Source organism: Molothrus aeneus, chromosome W, assembly GCF_037042795.1.
Source record: "Molothrus aeneus isolate 106 chromosome W, BPBGC_Maene_1.0, whole genome shotgun sequence".
NCBI classification, from domain to species: Eukaryota; Metazoa; Chordata; class Aves; order Passeriformes; family Icteridae; genus Molothrus; species Molothrus aeneus.
This window is the reverse complement of record NC_089679.1, coordinates 1437520-1457137: the sequence shown is the minus strand read 5'-3', so window position 1 is coordinate 1457137 and position 19618 is coordinate 1437520. Positions and strand designations below refer to the sequence as shown.

Sequence of the window (19618 nt, the reverse complement as noted above, 5' to 3'; positions counted from 1 at the left end):
TGTGAGCCAGAAAAGGCTTCTTGAAGATAAGGAAAGCCCTGTATCTCTCCTGAGGAAGACACCAAGGATACCCCCATGACAACATTTTCTTGGTTTGGAAAGACAGGAGTCTGCTAAGGAAGGCAGGAGCCTCCCCTGAAATGGAGAATGTAAACCCTCCTCACCCCTCCGAATTGCTATAAATTTTAAATTAAGGGGGTCTTAGGCAAAAAATATGGGAGCAGGAAATAACAGTTCTTTAATAGGGAAGAAAAAAAAAAAGGATAAAATAAACAGTGCAGTACACTAGAACAACACTGACAGAGTCAGAACCCAACCTGACACCCTGTGGGGTGTTGATAGCAGTCCAATTGGAAATGTGGCTGCAGTCCTTCTGAAGTGTCAGGTGTGGTTCTGTTGGAGCAAGGGGATCCTGTAGAGAAGGATGTATTCTTCCTCCAATGATCCAGTGGAAGAAGAGACAGCTGCTGTTCCTCTGGGGAATCCAGTGGAGAAAGCCGTGCTGGTGTTTCAAAAACCTCTGGATTATATCTGGGTAGCAATGCTTGGCTTGGCTCCTCCCTCTGGGCGGAGCATCTCACAATGGGATGTTATAGTTCTTATCAGTCATGCAGTGACATTCAATAGTCTGTTATCAGCAGATGTCCCCTCCCGAGGGAGATGTGATTGTGGTCACTCAAAGAGAGAGATAAGGCAAACTGCCCACTTGACAAAAGATAATCTGCCATACAGATGGTAATTGAAAACATCTTGCATTGCAATCTTCAACAAACATGATGGAAGAGAGAAAGTTAAAAGAAAGATATGGATTCTAGCTGGCTCACAGAATGATGTGGCTCCTTGATCACCTACTGAGAACTTTGTTTCTTTCTTATAACCAATGGGCAGAGAATGTGTCTGTTAAGTAAATGTAAATATCTTGAAAAGCTATAGGGGCAACATGTTGCTATAATAAATCTCTCCTGCACCCTTCTGATGGAGTCATGGTACTTTGCGCCGTGTCGCGCCCTATAGCGACAGGCAGCTTCTGGTATCTTCTCCCAAAACCCACCTCTATAGTCTCCCAATAAAAAAAAAACTTTGCAAACCCAATACATACATACATACATATCCAATATAGCAAATAAGTTCTTTTTGAGTGGATAAATTGCAAGTCAAACTTGCCTGTAGTTGTTGATGAGAAATGCCTCATAACTGGGGCTAAGGATTCTTACAATGTCTAGGTGGTGTGGTCTAGGAATGGTATTCTCCCATTTAGTGCTCCCAGTGAAACCTCATGCTTCTTGCTCCCTCCTTTCCCCCCTCTCCCCCTCCTCTGTGGTGACTAGAGAGGAGAATTGGAGGCACAAAATGTAAAGATCATGGGTTAAGATAAGAACAATGTACTGGAAATAGCAATGAGATAAGAAAATGCACAGTAACAGCAACAATAATAATGACAGAGGGTACAAGAAAGAGGTGAATGATTCACATGGAAACAACAATACCTGACCTCTTCCTCCGCCACACTACACTGACCTGGAAGGGACATGGTGACTGCTGCAGTGCTTTTGGAAAATGGTAAACATTTATTCCTTGAGAAACTGATTTGCACTTAAGTTTTTTGGATGTTCTTTTGTAAATGAGAGTGCTGTAATTTCATGCAAGTAATGTAGTGAATCAAGATACCAAAGCTTAAGTACTTTCTTATCACAAATGCGTGCATAGAGAGAACAAGTTAATTCTACTCTAATTGTGAGAAAAGCTTTGTCTCTAATTTTATTATAGTTTTAGGCCAAAAGCTTGGTGTGCTGAAATGTTAGTTGTAAATATTAATTCATTTGTGATTTGTTTCATTTTTCTTTAGAAAACAAAATAATAAGAGTCATGAAAGTCAAAGTCAAGCTTTTGCTATTGCAAAATTTTCTTATGTATTATGAAAATGTTTTCTCAATAAACCCATCCAGAGGGGGAATTTTTTTCCTGAGATCTTGGTATTCTGTGCACCTGCCTTAGGCTGTGTATGCATTGGAGATATACTGATTCTTTCTGATGGAGATGTTGATAAGGAGAAGCATTCAAGCAGGTCTTCAACCTGGAACTGTTGACCTCTGTTATTTGCAATGTGGAAGTCTGTTGTAGTGTGTTTTTTATACTTTGTAATAGTTTTGTTTTTGTATCCCCGTATTTTTCCTAAATGGTTTACCCCAGATTGTACCCCCTCCCTTTACCTGTGTAATCCCTTTCCTTTGTTGAGATCATCCCCAAATCCCCACCCGGGCTCTCCGTCAATCCCTCAGCATCCCATCCCCTCCACCTAGAAGTTTCGGTCCAGGACGTTGAATGATTAGCCAGAGGTTAGGGGTCAACTCCCCAAGTGTTACCCCATATGCTGTCCTAAATGTCTATCCCCCAGTATCCATCCCTTAGGGTCACTTATTGGTTAGTAAAATGTTATCTACTTTAGGTTTCCACCTCCCTTTAAATGTAACCTTGGCACCTCTCCCGGGGCTCTCAGCAGGAGGCCCCCTGAGGTGTAGGGGCTCCTCCAGAGCTCCTGAATAAAACCTTGGATTAACCCCTGCTAAGAGTCAGCCCTTTTATCTTCTACCGATGTCTCTAGTGTCTCTTCTGCTGCAAAGGCAACTAGCCTAGCTGCCTTCAGTACCCTCGGGCACAAGAGAGTGTCTCCCCACTGTCAGCCGTGTCGGAGTTGCCCCCCCGCTGTCTGCCAACTCGGGGCTGGCTGGGGTTCCTGAGAGGCTCCCAGAGAGACAGAGACAGAAGACCCTTTGTTGTTTATAGTTTTATGGCATTGGCTCCCCTGCATTCATGAGAGTGCAGACTACCTAAAAGCTTTTGGGTCTGTACAAAGTGATTGATGTGTACTTCCAAAAATCTTGCTGCAGTATGAAAGAGACAAGGCCTCTTAAACTCTTCATTTTCTTCACTGAGGTCATTACATTAAGCTTATGTAGAATTTGACTAGCCTGTCTTTCAACTTTCCTAAGAGCTTTGCAGAGCTCTAGTTTTATTTTTAAACTTTTCTCTAATATGTAAAAAATGCCCAAATGCATCAGTTATCAGCAAAAACTTAAAACAGTTTGAGGAATTTATACAGTTGTGGTGTGGGTTTTTTTTTTTTGAGTCAAGCAACAAGACAAATGTGGGATACTGTTCAAAAGGTAAGATCACTTCAATTTGTAACCTTCCCATCTCTGAAATGCCGTGCTTAGTTTTCTTTGTGCTTTTCTGAAAAGCTTTTTTATCCTGACATAAATAGCTCTGGAGCACAGTAGTCTTTTCAGTAGCAGATGAATGAGCACCTTTAAAAGCTCATTTGCCATTTACAATTTTCCTTTTCTGTGAGTGTTGGTTTTGGTTTCCTTTTTCTCACTTCCATATTTTTGTTTCTGCCTCCCTTTTCTTAACTTTCTATGCTGCTTCTGCCTGTTTTGCTTGCCTGTTTTGAAGGGAGAAATGTTAGAAAAGTGAAAATCAACCCTCAGTCCTGCAACATTAACCACGTGCTCAGCTTTCATGCTGTTGTATAAGTTGGTTAATGTCAGTTAGACTTCCTGCTATGTTTCAGCCTGAGCCTGCAATTTGAAGCCCTGTGATTTAATTCCTGCTTTGAGGACTGTTCACCTCTGAGAGTTGCATATGGAGACACATGCATCAAGGTGTTGGCTTTTCCCCTCCTCCTGCCCCAATGGGACATTTAAGTGGATTTAGAGTGTCATCTCTATGTTTAGAATTCTGGTTCTGCAATTCTGTATGCAATAGTGGTCCCACATGTCCCCATTATCTACCACTGGAAGTCAGTGTGGCTTTACAGGTGTAGCATATAATTTCACAGAATCACAGAATATTCTCAGTTGGAAGGGACCCACAAGGATCATCGGGTCAAACTCTTAAGTGAATGGCCCATATGGAGATCAAACCCGCAACCTTGGTAGTATTAGCACCATGCTCCAACCGAGCTAATCTCAGTATTGGTATTTGCTCATGCTCTGTGTAGCATCAAAACATATGTGTACAATAAGTACCCCAAAAGGCTTTAAGTCATACTCATTCTTGCTTACTTTCTAAATTTGTTTGGTGCCTTTCCTTTTTAATAATCTTGCATTTTATGAAAAAATTGAAGTATGGAAATAGTAATTATTTGGCTGTCATTTTAAGGACCTCGTTTGAGGTAACAGAGGCTTTAATATCTAGCTTTGCTAGCTGGTATGGTTAGCATTTAGAAACATATAATCACGAGAATGATTATATGTAGATGCTTTTATTGAAGAGCTCTGGGTGTCAGTGGTACAAACCCAAATCTGACTCCGACATGGGTTCAGGATGAACATGTTTCTATATTCTATTGTTATATAACTTTCATGTTAATTATTAAAATTATATTGTTCTATTGTATACATAGATTTCATCCAAGCATGGGCTCCTCGTGGCCCCCCTCAAACTTCTAACATATTTTCTCATGATTCTTCCTATGATTAAACAATAATTATATTTAATTACTAAACAATCATCACATCTAACAATTGTATCCTTTATCATATACTGCTTACGCAGGTGCAATTTCACATGATCTGGCAAACACAAAGCCTAACATTTTCAGAGTCTACTTTTAACATTTTTCCAGGGCCCCACTAAGTCTAGCTTCTTTCTAATTCCCCGAATTTAATGATTTTAAAACCTTTTACTATCAGTATAATTTTAAAAAAATCTTTGTATTTGCTTTTTGCTTTGATTTTGTAACTTTATTTTTTTGCAAATTGCTTTATGCAGTGTAGCATTGCTGCGTATTTAATATAGCATTTAATGTATGGAACTTCCTGTAAATCATAATTCTTACCTCAATTAGCCTGTGCTCAAGCACAGTAAAACAGCACTTGGGCAGTAGTTCAGTTTAGTAGAAGGGGCATATTTTCTTGTGGAAGGTTCCATGATAGCAGGAAGCTCTTAAGAAACATTTGGCTAAGGAGGAGAGGTGAGATGCAGTACAGCTCAGAAGACAGTTGTAGAAGAGATGTCAAGCTAAGTGTAAATGAAAGAGATAAAAAGAAAAGTGTGGACTGAACAGAATAGAGGAGGGAATAAAAAGATTTAATACATTAAGAATGGACTTTAGAAATCAATAATGAAACTGAAGAGAGGGATAAGCAAGGGAATGGATGCAGAAAAAACCATTTATGTAGAGGGAAAGAGATGTCAAAAGAAGGGAGAAACAGAAAATGGAAGAATAGAAAAATGAATGAGTTTTTGGAGCTTTGAATCCATCCCTACCAATGATTAGTTCTGCAGGTGTTTTGCATCTGTTTGGATAAGATACCAAAGTAATGCTTTGATTATTTACAATTTGATGCAGCTAAAAGGAAGGAAAAATGGAAAATGCTGTTGAACTGTGGCCAAGTGTAGTAAACCCCATAGATTTAGGAAAAGCACCATGGAGGATATGAACAATAGGAATGCTGAAACAGCAAAAGAAAATTCCTGTTTTCTTGTCCTCCACCCCTTAACCTACCTCTGTAACCCTATAAGGCAATGTCATGTTAACCCCTTACCCATTGGTCAAGTTTGGATCCTTTCCAACCCTATAAAAGAAGCATACTGTACCCCATTAGTTGAGAAAGAAGAAGAGCAGAGACCCTTCACGGACCTCCCCAAATAAAGCCATCTTCGTGGAACAGCCTGCGCCTTCTCCTTCTCCTCTCTCTCCGTCTACTGCAGCCTCAAGCCCAGGGCACCACTACCTAGCAAGCAGAGCTGAAATCCTGAGAGCTTGCAATCACTATAGAGCTGATAATCACCATGCTTGCTGGATGGTAGCCCTGCGGCCTTGGCATGAGCGAGCTAGCTTCGGGCACCCGGTCCCTACCCAGGGACTGAGCTCCTGAGCCCTAGTGCTCTGCATTATGATAAGGCCAAATAAGAGGCTTTATTAGCCAAGGGTTCCCCCTCTTTTCATTATTTCTTTATGCCATATTTAGCACATGCATATTTTTTGATCATTTGTAGAGTGACACAAGTAAGAATCCTGCCTCACTAACCATAAAGAACGTTTCATCTGTGGACAATGGACTGTGGATTTCTTGCATAGCAGAGAATATTGTGGGAGAGGACCAAGCCTCTGCTGAGCTCACAGTATTCTGTACATAAGCAGACTAAACCACATTTGAGATAGCTATTTTGGGTATCAATATTTGTTGGACACACAGGTTGTTGAAACAGAAATACACTTTAGGCATGTGAACTATCTATTGCAGTTCATTATGGGAATAGCCCAATAACCAGTTGTTATTTTTACCTTTTTTTGTTCTGACTTCTTCAGCAAAAATTATGTTTCTAAATCCTATGTTCCTTCCAGTCTGAGCAATCTGTAAATGTCTGAAACCCCAAATACTCAGTGGTACTGTCGGTGTGATCAAGTTCGTAATGGTGTGAATAAACATAGATACTATCTTAGGAATTAAAAAACATGTATGCATCAAGTCATATAAATTATTTAAATAAACTAGAAATTTAAATTTTTTCAAAAACTAAACTGGCAATTGCTTTTTTCAAAAATTGGCACACTTGCATCATTTGTTCTGTCAGATGTAAATTTATTTGTCATAGCTTTGAATAATTATTTGTCAGGGCCAAGGAAGGGGGAAAGAATGTCTAGTATACAAGCATTAGCTTCTTAGACCTGAGATTCCAACCTGAATACATTTTCTGTGAATATGTTTTCACAAGTTGCAACCCTCTGCTTAATTGAAGATGGGAATGGAACACATGGTAGGTGGACATTTTTTTCAGCATGTGGTCATAACAGCAAACTTGAGAAATCACTCTAGAAGCACTTGAAATGTTTTGTAGGTGGGAATTAGATATGTAATAGCCATAAGAAAAGGACATAAATTAGAAATGTTTGAACAGTGTAAATGAGATTTTGAGATTGGGGCTGTTATGAGTGATAAAAGGTAGTAAAACTAGATGAAATTGGATGTAGTTAAGAATAAATATCAAGAAAAAATTCCTAACAGCAAAATAACATGCAAGGTGTTGGAATAGTCTCCTGAGGGAAACAGAAGTCTGTAAACTTGAGGCATTTAGCACGTTTGAACAAAGAATGAGAAAATGTATAGCAGAAAATGGTCCTTCCCTGACAGGAAAATCCAGGGAATGAAATAAGCAGTTCTTGCTTTGTTCCTTTTAAAGCAGTCACCTGAAGGTTTAGATTCCTAGCTGAATATATTTCCAGTGTACTTGCTTTTTGCCGAATCTTAAATATTTTTAATACTGTTTTGTTCCTTCAGCACTCCTCTGTGTGATTTTTTCAACACACTAAACCTAAAGTTTCCCTATCTTCCTTCTCAGTGATCTGGTAACTGAACTTTCCACACCTTGCAACGTAAGTGATTTAATGGGGGTTCACACTTTGTCTGAAACTAGTTTGTTTTGTTTCTTTCTAAAGAATGGCTTCATTTCAGTTGTGAGAACAGTACCCAATGCAGAACAGGTGGGCTTTCTGTGTATCTTCCAAATAGGTATAATTCTTTCAAGTAGTATGTTTTAGCACTGATAACCAGAGGGAAAAAAATACTTTGGGGATATTCTGATGTTCTTCACTCTTTTTTCCCCAATACAGTTGCACCAAATATCACATTTATTGAATCTCCAACTCCAGACCACCACTGGTGTATTCTATTCACTTTGAAGGGGAAGCCTAAGCCCACATTGCAGTGATTCTATGAAGGAGCTATACTGAATGAGTCTGAATACATCTGCACTAAAATATATGTTATCAATCAAAGTGAATACCATGGCTGCCTTCAGCTGGACAACCCTATCCATCTGAACAATGGTGCTTATACCTTACTAGCAAAGAATGAGTATGGAGAGGATGAAAAACAGGTTAATGCTCATTTCATGTCAGTGCCTGGAGATAGTGAGTAAAACGTTTTTATGTTAGCAATTGAAAATTGGCAAAAACGTGGAGACAGTGCTCCTGGCCAGATTACCAATTTTGGAGGAACCTTCTTACACATATTTTTCTCTGAATTAATGTCTTCAAGATTAGTTGCAAAACAATAGTTTTTAAAAAAGATTTTTTCCTTTTTTATTGCTTTTCAGGGGAGGCCATGCTAGTGCTCTTTAAATACACACTTTGAGTAACCATGCTCAGTGCCAGTATAGGCTAGTAAAAGATTGCTGTTTCTGAAGCGTTTTCTTTAGCTTCAGTTCTGATGCTGTGTCGCAATATGACACGAAATGAATGACACTCGCACTCTGAGATGTCCAAGGCAAAAAAGGGGTAGTTTATTTCCAAACCTCGATATTTATAGAATCCCAAAAGTGACCATGGATTGGAGGATTTAATTGCCACCTCTCCAACCACACTGGTCTAAACCAACAGTCTATCAATTCTCTCCTCCTCCAGAAAGGAATGCAAAACAATCATTATTTACATGAAAAGTGTGTGAGAAACTCCATTACAAAAATGTAAACATCAGAAGGCTTAGAAGAACTTTGGAAGAACAGGGCGACAATGCTGGAAAGCACTGAGTACCGATTCAGTCACTTAAAGTTTTCTACACTGTGTACAAATACGAAGTGTATCCAAGCACACAGTGAATATGCCTATGTAGCATCTAGTGCATTGATGCAAAATCACTAATGCAGTCCAGTGAGATGATAATAATACATTGTGTAGGACACTAGAGGAAGGTGGACAGAAAATAAGTAATGCTGAGGCAGGATGGACCAGCTCTCAGATCCTCACATATATTTAGACATCCAATTCCCATTCATTTTGGTGGAGGTTGGGAATCTGCATGCCTAGGAATACCTGTGCTCAGGATGGTTATCTTCAAATGTATGCATTTTATGCTGCTCTAAAGACTCCAGGTCAGACCTCCTAAATGCTTATGTGAGTGTTGCCACATTATATTACAGTACAAGCTGGCTTGTACTGAGCATTAATCCAGTTATAAATAAGAAACCCAGCCCAGTTCCATAAACCGGCCCCTGAGCTAACTGACAGGGGCTTCATCCAATAACATCCTTCCTAAGGTGCAAGCATTTCACTGGTTCAGGACCTGGGGGGCATAAAGATCAGACCAATGGGCTGTCTAGACCTGGGTGTTTTGAATTGCCTATAAAAGTAAGCTCTGAACAATAAAACACACTATTTGCTGATGACCAACGGAGGTTTGTCGGGTGTGACTGTCTCTGACGCTTGACTGCCGCAGTAACATGTGAGCAGTCTCAAGGTGGACTACTTCACTGAACTGGCTACTATAAGTAGTTAATTTACATTGTGGTTTGATCTTTTCCCACATCTTCAAAACCATATTTGAAGTGATTGTAAGAATACAAAGGCATTGCTGTATGTGAAAAAACTGAGTGGAGATTTCTCCACAAGAAAACAGTTCTATTGTGGCTTTTAATTTTCACAAATAGAAGCCACGCAGGGAAATCTGCAATTGTGAAATCCTTCTCATTTCTACAACTTTTCTTATAGTTGTGTTTATGGATTATGTTAACTTATGGGGTACTGTTTTAAAGATGAATTATTCAAAAGCAAAGGTTCTCTATATCTATTTCTGAAATCATCTTCATCTTTGGGAATAGAGGTTTTCTTCTCTCCCTGGAGGCATAGGGTTTTATTATTTTTCTCTCTTTCTTTGTTCAAACTTCTCATAGGATTAGCTACTTCAACATCTGCTTACTTTAGCATGGAGGCTTTTGCTCGATATCTACAATTTGAACACTTTCATCTCCTTATACTTTTATGTGTTATGGGGGGAAAAAAAGAGTCTGATGTATCAGTTATATCCTTCTTTATAGCTTTTTAAGAGGATTTCAGCCTAAAACTAAAGGCATCTCCTCATCCCTCTCATCTGGGACTTGGCTTCTTCTTCATTGACTTTGGTAGTTTTATGTTGTTTCTTTATGTGTTTGCACTTTTTTCCTGTTCTCTCACTCGAGGGAGGATTGAAGCACTGAAAGAGTTAAGATTTCGCCTGGGGCCTGCTAATGGTCACGTGACCCTGGCCGGGCTCGGTAGCTCGCGGGTCCGAGCTGCGGCTGCTGGGCTGAGTCGGGAGCGGCTAGGATCTCATCAGCCAGCACACCGGGGGCCGATGGCTTTTCCTCGCCCTGCCCGGGGGTTGTGGGCGAATTTCAACGGTTTCAATTTTGGCCTAGCCGGCCCCGGCCTCGAGCTGCTTTTGGGGCCTGACGGACTCTGGCTCGGCCCGGGCTGGCAGCGGGGGCTGGGCTTAGTAGCAGTAAGGTGTTAGCAATCGTAACCAGGCCCGGCCCGGCCTCGGCCCCGCGGCCTCCCCTCCTGCTGCCCGGCAGCTGATGGAGGGGAAAGGGGGCGGGAGGGCCGGCCCCGCGGGAGGGGCCGCCCGGCCCGGTCAGGCCCTGGTTGAGACGAGCGCTGGCCGGCCCTGTTACTTTGCTAATCAGAAATTGTGAAAAATGCATGTATTTTATGATTGGCTTTTCGCAAATATTAAAATGAATATTATATGTGTTGTGTTAGAAAGTAATGCTGTATTAATTCTCTTAAGTAGTGTGTTAAATATAGTTTTAGGTTATAAAAATGTTAAAATAGAAACTATGCTATGTAGAATACTTTTTTAAAGAAAGGACTCGCAGCGAGATAGCAGCCACAGGACACCTAAATCTTTCAGAGAAAAAGAATTTATTGCCCTCTTATCAGAAGAAATGAACTTCTTCCCGCTTCGAAGGTGCTGTTAGGATTCAGAGGAAAAAGTTGAGGATGACCAGACAGAATGCTGTATTTGAATAGAATTTATGCATCATGTATGCAGTGTATGAATATGCAATAGGCTATTGCTTTTAAGGGCTAATCCTTTGAATCCTTTGTTAATGGGGGTCCTTTTTCGGGCTTGTGCTGCCCAGAAAAAGGTACCCGGACGTCCGTAACTCTTTGTCTCTATTGTCTCATATTGTCCTAATTCAAATTGTCCAAATTATTATTACTCTAATTGTATTACTATTTTTATAACCATTTTATTACTATTAAACTTTTAAAATTTTAAAAACAAGTGATTGGCATTTTTCACAAAATGAGAGATTTCTTGGGATTTTTCGTTTTGTTACATGGGTATTCACAGAGGTGTATCAGCTTTCTCTTTGCATTACTTCTGTGAGTGCTTCTCATGCAAAACCATCACATTGATAGAGAAAATCTGAATATTTAAATTCCCTCTCCTACACTGTAGGCTATAGAGAGTAAAAATATGGTTAAAAATATGGTTTGTATTTAACATTTGTTCCTATCAACTCAGCCTGCTACAGGGAGAGAGATGACAAGTCTTTTTCTTTCCCACCCTAAGAAAGACAAGGTGAAGAGCTGATATAATCAGGCTCTATTTTCTCCTGTTCTTAGTAGCTCCTCTCTTCTTTTTTCTCTACAGTCCTTCATTAAATAGACCAATTACAGAAACAGGTCATGGTTTCAGCTACTGGCATCCTTTAATACTACAATTAAACAGTTAACCATATAGATATTCTGCATACAATGTAAGTTCTCTTGCGCTCTGATGATTGAATATGAATCTGGGTTCATTTTCTAAAGAGAATAGCAGTTCCTCTAATACATTTATATTAATTAATTGTTTTTCTCCTTTAATGTTCCTTTTTTTTTATGCTTGTCTCCTGTAGGCTGAAAATTTTCCAGCTGTGGCCTTTTAAATTAAAGATATCTTCCCAATTATAAAGACACTATTATTTATTTCTATTATTTATTTGTTCCTTCCTTTTTATAAGCATATGCATTACAAGTCTCCAAAATAATCTATGTTATGTTAAAACTGGACTACATATAGCCTAGAAGTACCTGCACTAAAAATCAGTTTGTATGTGGGGATGGCACCAAACCAGTCTTAAAAACTAAGAGCAGGAGAAATGACTTATCTAGTTAGCCTCCTCAACCTTGGTTTTACTAACATTTGATTGTGTTGCACAAGTATTTTTGGGGGTTGAGTCTTTTGCTGCTGCTTTATTTTGAAAATGTTAACTGTCTAAAGAGAGAAGCAAGCAAAACAAATGTAGTTGAAGCAGTTTATAAAGATGAGTGAATAGGTTATGTCTGTAATGTTTTATTTGCACAACACCCTGTTCTAACAGGGACCAAACAACAATGCTGTTCTTTGCATTAAAATAATTGCATGTAAACATGCAAAATTACTGTGGTAAACTTTTGCATTGAAATAGATTCAACCAACATTTTGATGATGTTTTTATGTATGGAATACTGCATAGAAATTTGGGGTTGATCCAACTTCTTGATTTTTTCAACTTTATTTCAAGTGAAGTATTTAGTTATATAGAAGGTATTTGAATGGAATAGATGACTTCCTGTTTTATATACCCCTAGCAGGAATTACAGGTTAAAGCATTCTGATTTTGTGATCCCATTTCCAGTAGAGAGATATAAAAATGTTGTAATTTAACTCCAGAGTAAAGGCCTAGGAATTTTGTTTGGGGTTTTTTTTTTTCTTCAGATTATGAGAAGTAGGACTCATACAGAAGGTAAACTGGTTCTTTCAACAGCTGAATGTTTTATACTGGAAAAACTGAATCCACAAAGGTTTATGGACAAAAACCCCTGCTCAGAACTTGGTTGAGGACAGATAGTAGCACACACTTACTTAATTTGTTATTAATTTCTGAAGATTGACATGGCCATTCTCATGGGGCCTCTTTATATCTCTGGGTACTAGAATATCATCAAATGCATTTAAAAATGAACCTTATTTCTGCTGTCATTTTGCAAATAGGTTACAACTCTTATATTTTTAGCAGAGATTCTCATGCTGTTGAAGTAAGCAGAAACAACTGTGTTCTGGTCATACTTCACAGTGACTTTATGCCAGTATAATGTCAGTGCTATGGAATTACAGTATGGTACTATAAATGGAATTATGCTTTTTGAAGTTTGAGTTACCTCTAAAGGTTCTAAATTAATTTTATTACCAAACCAACAACAACAACAAAACTATACATAAGGCATGCTATAAATACATTATAGACCAGGATGAATGGGCATGTTGAAATATGTTGGACTTTGATGATCCTTGTGGGTCCTTGACAATTCAGGATATTCTATGATTCTATAATAACACAAGTATCTTTCAAAGCATGAATAGACTAGTAGTATACTAACTTTAGTGTGTGTTATACTCACACATGTACTTAGCCTAACATATGTGCAGTAATTGGAAAAAGCTGCAAACTGGAAGTAGTAAAATATAGAAAACTATGTACTAGACAGGTATCCACTTTGCTTGTGCAAAGTCTGACTTCTCTGGTTTCTTTGCATATAGGAAATCTCTTTGCATATTCTTTTCAGTAAGAGTTCTGTCTGTGGATCCGGTGTGCAGCTGGCTTCTTGGGAGCATCCTCTTAATAGCATCCTCTAGCCTTTAATTTGTAACAATGCTGCAGCTCTAAACCAGTTTGCTCTCTCAGTGATTTAACTGCAAATTTTCTGACCAGGTAAAAGTCAGTTGTTGTAACTCCCACTGAAGTCTGCTTCCGCATAATGTCAGGGAGAATTTTACCATTGATTTTCAATGAGAACAATTACTGTTGCACTTATTCCAAATATACATTAGCAGCAGAGAGCAGAAGTTTACCCATTTGGTAAATATGCCTACTTTTACTAGAACAAATGCCTTGTGCATTATCTGTTTCACACAAATCAGGGTGTTAATATTTGGGATAGCTCCAAAGTAATTGTAAATTACAATGCAATATATTGATGCTGCTTTGAAATTGTGTAGGTATTGACCAATGCTCTTGCAAATAACATGTAAGCTCTTAAAAATATCCTAAAGTTCTTATTCTTCTAGCATTTGCAATCTATTTGCAAAGGCTTTTTCTTTCTGTTTTTTTTAAATTCTTTTCTCTTTCCATGCACAGGTGTGGAAGGGGCTAACAGCGGGCCTGTTAGCTAAAGGAGCGAGAAGAAGCTGAGAAGTAAGAAGAAACTGATAAGGAGCTCTCTCCAAGGCTGTAGCCAAGGAAACCGAGGGAAGAAAGATAGAAGAACTTTGCAGCTGGATGAAACATTTTTAGAAAGTTAATTAAGTCACCATAACTTCTCACCAATAGTATTATGTTGATTTATTGTGGCCAATAGTAAAGATAGAAGAAGGATAAACAATTGGAAAGTGTATAAAAAGCAGCCATATTCAATAATAAAGTGTTGCCAACTGAGACTGCTTGTGGTCTCTGCTTTATGTCGTGACCGCCTCGACAGCGACATTTGGTGATCCCCGACGTGATAAGAAGTCGGTGGGGGCCCATACGAGGTCCTAGCAACTGGCAACCGTGACCCACTGGGACGTAGTGGGGGAGGCGGCGTTGGTGTAGCTGAGAGTGGCAGGTGGAAGCCACAGGGAGGTCCGGACCTGATTTTCTCCTATCAAGACACCTGGAAGAAGGTGAGCCACCAACTAGTAATAATGGGACATAATTTAACTAAAGAGGAAGAAAATGTTCTGGCTACATGGAAAGTTTTGTTAAGAAATCAGGGAATTAATACGTCAGACTATGCCCTTCGAAATATACTGCTGTGGGCTAAATCTCAGAATTTTGGCACTGATCCCCACACAGCTTTTAGTGTTAAGGCATGGAAAAAAGTCGGGGACAGACTGTGGGAAGTCATCCGAAAGGGAGATAAAACGGTTGTCGATCTAGCAGTTACTTGGGAATCGCTCTTTGAGGCATTAAAGGAATGGAAAACAGAGCGAGAACAAGCAGAGCGGGATGCGGACGAAGAGTTGGGGCTGATAACAGAACCTGATGGGGGGGATGAGGCAGAGGGGGCCTCTGATGGGGAACTTGAAGAAAGTCCGGGTGCCATGCAAGTTACCTGGCAAGCTGCCAAAGCTTCCGGGAAAGCTGCCAGAGCTTCTGGGCAAGCTGCCAAAGCTTCCAGGAAGGCTGCCAAACCTTCTGGGCAACCTGCAGTAGCATCCTCTTATCAGACCCCTAAACCTCTCTATCTCACACCTGCACAGCAGCTCGCAATGGTGCCTGTATATACTACACCGCTACGCCAGTTAGCTGAAATGTCTTTAGCAGAGAGAGAAACCCAGCCATCTGCCCCCCCGCTTCCCTCCGCTCTAGTCCAGCCGTCCGCCCCCCCGCTCCTGTCTGAGCAGTTTGAACAACCTGCAAGGCCGTATCCTCCGTTACCTGACAGTGACAGCAGCAGCGAAGCAAGTGATGAGTCACCTGCAGTAACACCTGAGTTGGGGCAAGGAGCTCTGGTCTCTTTACCTCCAAAGAGCTCTAGCCTTGCTGCCCCATGGACTTTGCCTCCATGTCAAGTAACTGTGGTTCCTCGACACCCTCAGGAGTTTTGGGAATTTGTTAGGAGGAAAGCAGTTGAAGAAAAGAATTGGGACACCATAGAAAGGTTAGGTGCTCCAAGAGTACCTCAGGAGAACAGTGCCAATGCAAATGTTGCTTGTGATAACCCTATGGCTTTTCCAGTCTTTAAAGCAGCTCCTGGAGCAGGGCAGGATGACAGTCATCACGTCTTTGCCTGGAGGGTTGTGCAAGACCTCCAATCGAAAGTGGCTCAGTACGGTATTAATTCCTCAGAGGTAATGCAATTAATACGTGTGATTAATGCAGATTTGCTTGCACCTTACGGCATTGCGCATCTTGCTACAATTCTATTCCAGCCAGTACAATACGGTGTATTTCAAGAAACTTGGAGGCGAGCAGCTGAACGCACCGCTTTAACAAATATGCAGTTGCCTCAACACGACCCTCGTCATGCTGTGGGTGTTGATGCCCTACTGGGCACTGGGCCTTTTGCCAATCCAGATTTACAGGCAAGGTGGGATCCTTCGATTTTGGCACAAGCTCAACAAATTGGCATGAGTGCCTTAACTAAAACAATGGAAATGGCAGCTCCAAAACAGAAATATGTCACTATACAGCAAGGGACGAGAGAACCATTTTTGCAATTTGCAGAAAAACTTGCTGCAGCTATTGAGAAACAGGTAGAAGATAAAACTTTGCGAGACAAATTGTGCATACAATTGGCTAAAGAAAATGCAAACCCAGATTGCAGAAAGATTATTGATACTTTACCTGGGGAACCCACCTTGTCTGAAATGGTTACTGCTTGCTTAAAAGTTGGTTCAGTCGAGCATAAAATGGCAGCTCTTGCTGCAGTGATAAGACTTTCAGCAAAATGTTATAATTGTGGACAACAAGGGCATGTAAGATCACAGTGTACCACAGTGTCAAATGTTGTCCGGAAAACAACATTTAAGCCAAGTGCAAGCAGCGATGTTGTGTGCAATCGCTGTGCTAAACTTGGGCACTATGCTAAACAGTGCAGGAGTAAATATCATGCAAATGGTCAGCTATTGCCGGGAAACCCAAAGAGGAGTGCGAAGGGGCGCGTGGGGAAACAAATACCCCAACATCAACAACTACCACAACAGCAAATGCGGGCCTTCCCAGCACTGCAAAGCTACCCATTTGCGAGCAATACTCAGGGGCAACAAGCGGGTCCGCAGGGATTGATATACCCACCGCTGACACAGTAACCATTCTGACAAAAGAAATATGTAAAGTGCCCCTTGATGCCTATGGTCCAATAGGACGGGGATTGAGTGCATTTTTAATAGGGAGGTCAAGTACTACACTTAGAGGTATTCATGTGCATCTAGGGCTTATTGATGCCGATTATTTAGGACAGATTCATGCCATGGTATCCATCGATGACCCTCCTGTCACTATTCAGAAAGGAACCTGCATTGCTCAAATTGTACCTTTTGTGAGTTTTGTTCCAAATACAATGGACCGAAGTCGCGGCGCAGGAAGTTTTGGATCAACAGGAGTACCTCAAGTGTTCTGGACTGAGAAAGTAACGGAGAGCCGTCCAGAAAAGACATGCATCCTCACTGCCAGTGGATGTCATCCAGGAACTATATCAGTAACGGGTTTGATTGACACTGGAGCAGATGTCACAATACTCTCGCGACTTTGCTGGCCTCAATCGTGGCCTCTCACTCATGCAAGTTTTGGACTCCTGGGGTTGGGTGGTGCTACAACAGGTGACCTGTCAGCCATTGTAATTAATGTGAAACATCCTGATGGCCAACAAGCTAACATCAGACCCTATGTTGCCGATGCTCCTCAGAGTTTATGGGGACGAGATTGCTTATCTCAATGGGGTGTCAAAATTACTACGGATTTTTAATGGGGGCCACTGTGATGCAGGGCAATGAACGTCCAGTTGTAGCCCTGACATGGTTGACAGATAAGCCTGTCTGGGTTGGCCAGTGGCCCCTTACTACTGAAAAGCTTACTGCCCTGCAAGAATTAGTCACAGAACAATTGCAAGCAGGACATATCGAGGAATCATTCAGTCCCTGGAATACCCCTGTTTTTGTAATAAAAAAGAAATCGGGAAAATGGAGACTTTTACATGATTTACGGCGGATAAATGCTGTAATGGCAACAATGGGAGCTTTACAACCAGGCCTTCCTACACCCACAATGATTCCACAGGAATGGCAAATAGTTGTCATTGATCTGAAAGATTGTTTCTTCACTATTCCATTGGCTGAGCAGGACAAAGAAAAATTCGCTTTCACTGTGCCTTCTATAAATCATGCGGAACCCGATAAAAGATATCAATGGAAGGTACTTCCCCAAGGCATGAAAAATTCGCCAACTATTTGTCAATGGTTTGTGGCACAGGCCTTGTCAAAAGTGCGGGACCAATTTAAAAATTGTTACTGTTATCACTACATGGATGATATCTTGTTGGCATCTGACAACAAACAACAGTTATCAGTTCTTAAACAATGTGCTGTGACAAATTTGAAGGCTTTTGGCCTGATCATTGCTCCAGAGAAGGTGCAGGAACACATGCCTTGGAAATATCTAGGTATGTTGGTGACCAACACTCAAGTTATGCCTCAACCTGTAAAGTTAGACATTGATGTTAAAACTGCTACTGATGTACAGAAATTGGTTGGTTTGATAGGTTGGATTCGATAATATTTACGTATAACTAATCATCAGAGTGCTCAAGCTTTACAGCAGCAATTCAAATTGTCTTCTGGTGAAGCAAAATCAATCCTTTCTTCTTGTCCTGACTGTCACATGACTCATGTCACTCAGTATTATGGTACCAACCCTAGGGGCCTTTCTGCGTTAGAAGAATGGCAAACTGATGTTACTAAAATACCAGAATTTGGTCGCTTTAAGTATGTTCATGTTACAGTTGATACTTTTTCTCATGCAATGGTTGCTTCAGCATTCACAGGAGAAAAAACTCGTGATGCTATTCGTCATTTTTATCATGCCTTTTCTATTCTAGGTGTTCCATGTCACGTAAAAACAGATTAACGGCCCAGCATATGCTTCATAGAAAATGCAAGCATTCTTTCATGCTTGGGGCATTGAGCATTCTACAGGCATCCCACATGTCCCTACGGGCCAAGCAATTATTGAAAGAGCTCACGGACTTCTTAAACGTCAGGTTCAAAAACAAAAAGGGGGAATGCAACAGGAGTCACCTCAAGTGAGATTAGATAAAGCTGTTTATGTGTTAAACGTTTTGCGTCCCCTACCTGATTCACAGTTATCTCCAATCTTTTACCATTTTTCTTCTTTGAATTCTAAGCAACCAGATTTCCGTAGAAATGTTAAGGTATGGGTTAAGGATTTGATTACTGGTATATGGTCTGGCCCAGTGGAACTGATAACCTGGGGGAGGGGTTATGCTTGTGTTTTGACAGATAATGGTCCTCGATGGGTTCCTGCTCGCTGTGTTAAACCTTACCTAGAACGTGCAGGAAAGGACAGGATGGATGGTTCCGCAGTTGAAGCAGAAGGTGCGGATGACACCGGCTAAGACCATATATCAGTACTCAAAGATGGATGAAGGACAGGAATGATTGTATTAAGAGTGGGAATTTTGTTGATGGTTGTGATTGTGGGTTTTGTGTGTCCCCTCTCTGCTGGGATTTTTGCAAAGGGCCCTGCAAAAATCCATAGCAGCTGTATTTACAGTCCAAAAACAAAAAGGGGGAATTGTGGAAGGGGCTAACAGCGGGCCTGTTAGCTAAAGGAGCGAGAAGAAGCTGAGAAGTAAGAAGAAACTGATAAGGAGCTCTCTCCAAGGCTGTAGCCAAGGAAACCGAGGGAAGAAAGATAAAAGAACTTTGCAGCTGGATGAAGCATTTTTAGAAAGTTAGTTGAAGTCACTATAACTTCTCACCAATAGTATTATGTTGATTTATTGTGGCCAATAGTAAAGATAGAAGAAGGATAAACAATTGGAAAGTGTATAAAAAGCAGCCATATTCAATAATAAAGTGTTGCCAACTGAGACTGCTTGTGGTCTCTGCTTTATGTCGTGACCGCCTCGACAGCGACACACAGGTAGTGGCCTAATTGTGGATCTGGAGGTTTATTGTAGTAGGCATAGGGACAGGCGTTCGGAAGATTTCGGGCTGTGACGGAAAATTACAGGAATCCTTCTACCCCCCCTCCCCATAGATATGGATCACCCTTGGAATGTAGCCAAACGTGTAGCCCCCCTAACCTATGCATGCCAGTAACT

At 40.7% G+C, this 19618-nt stretch overlaps 1 long non-coding RNA gene across 1 annotated transcript; it reads left to right on the top strand.

Moving 5' to 3' along the window:
- The first annotated feature begins 10153 nt into the window (after window positions 1-10153).
- Window positions 10154-14231, top strand: LOC136568572 (uncharacterized). Its single transcript, XR_010785259.1, has 2 exons — window positions 10154-11529; window positions 13933-14231. It is a non-coding gene; the product is annotated as an uncharacterized lncRNA (long non-coding RNA).
- Window positions 14232-19618: the final 5387 nt, after the last annotated feature.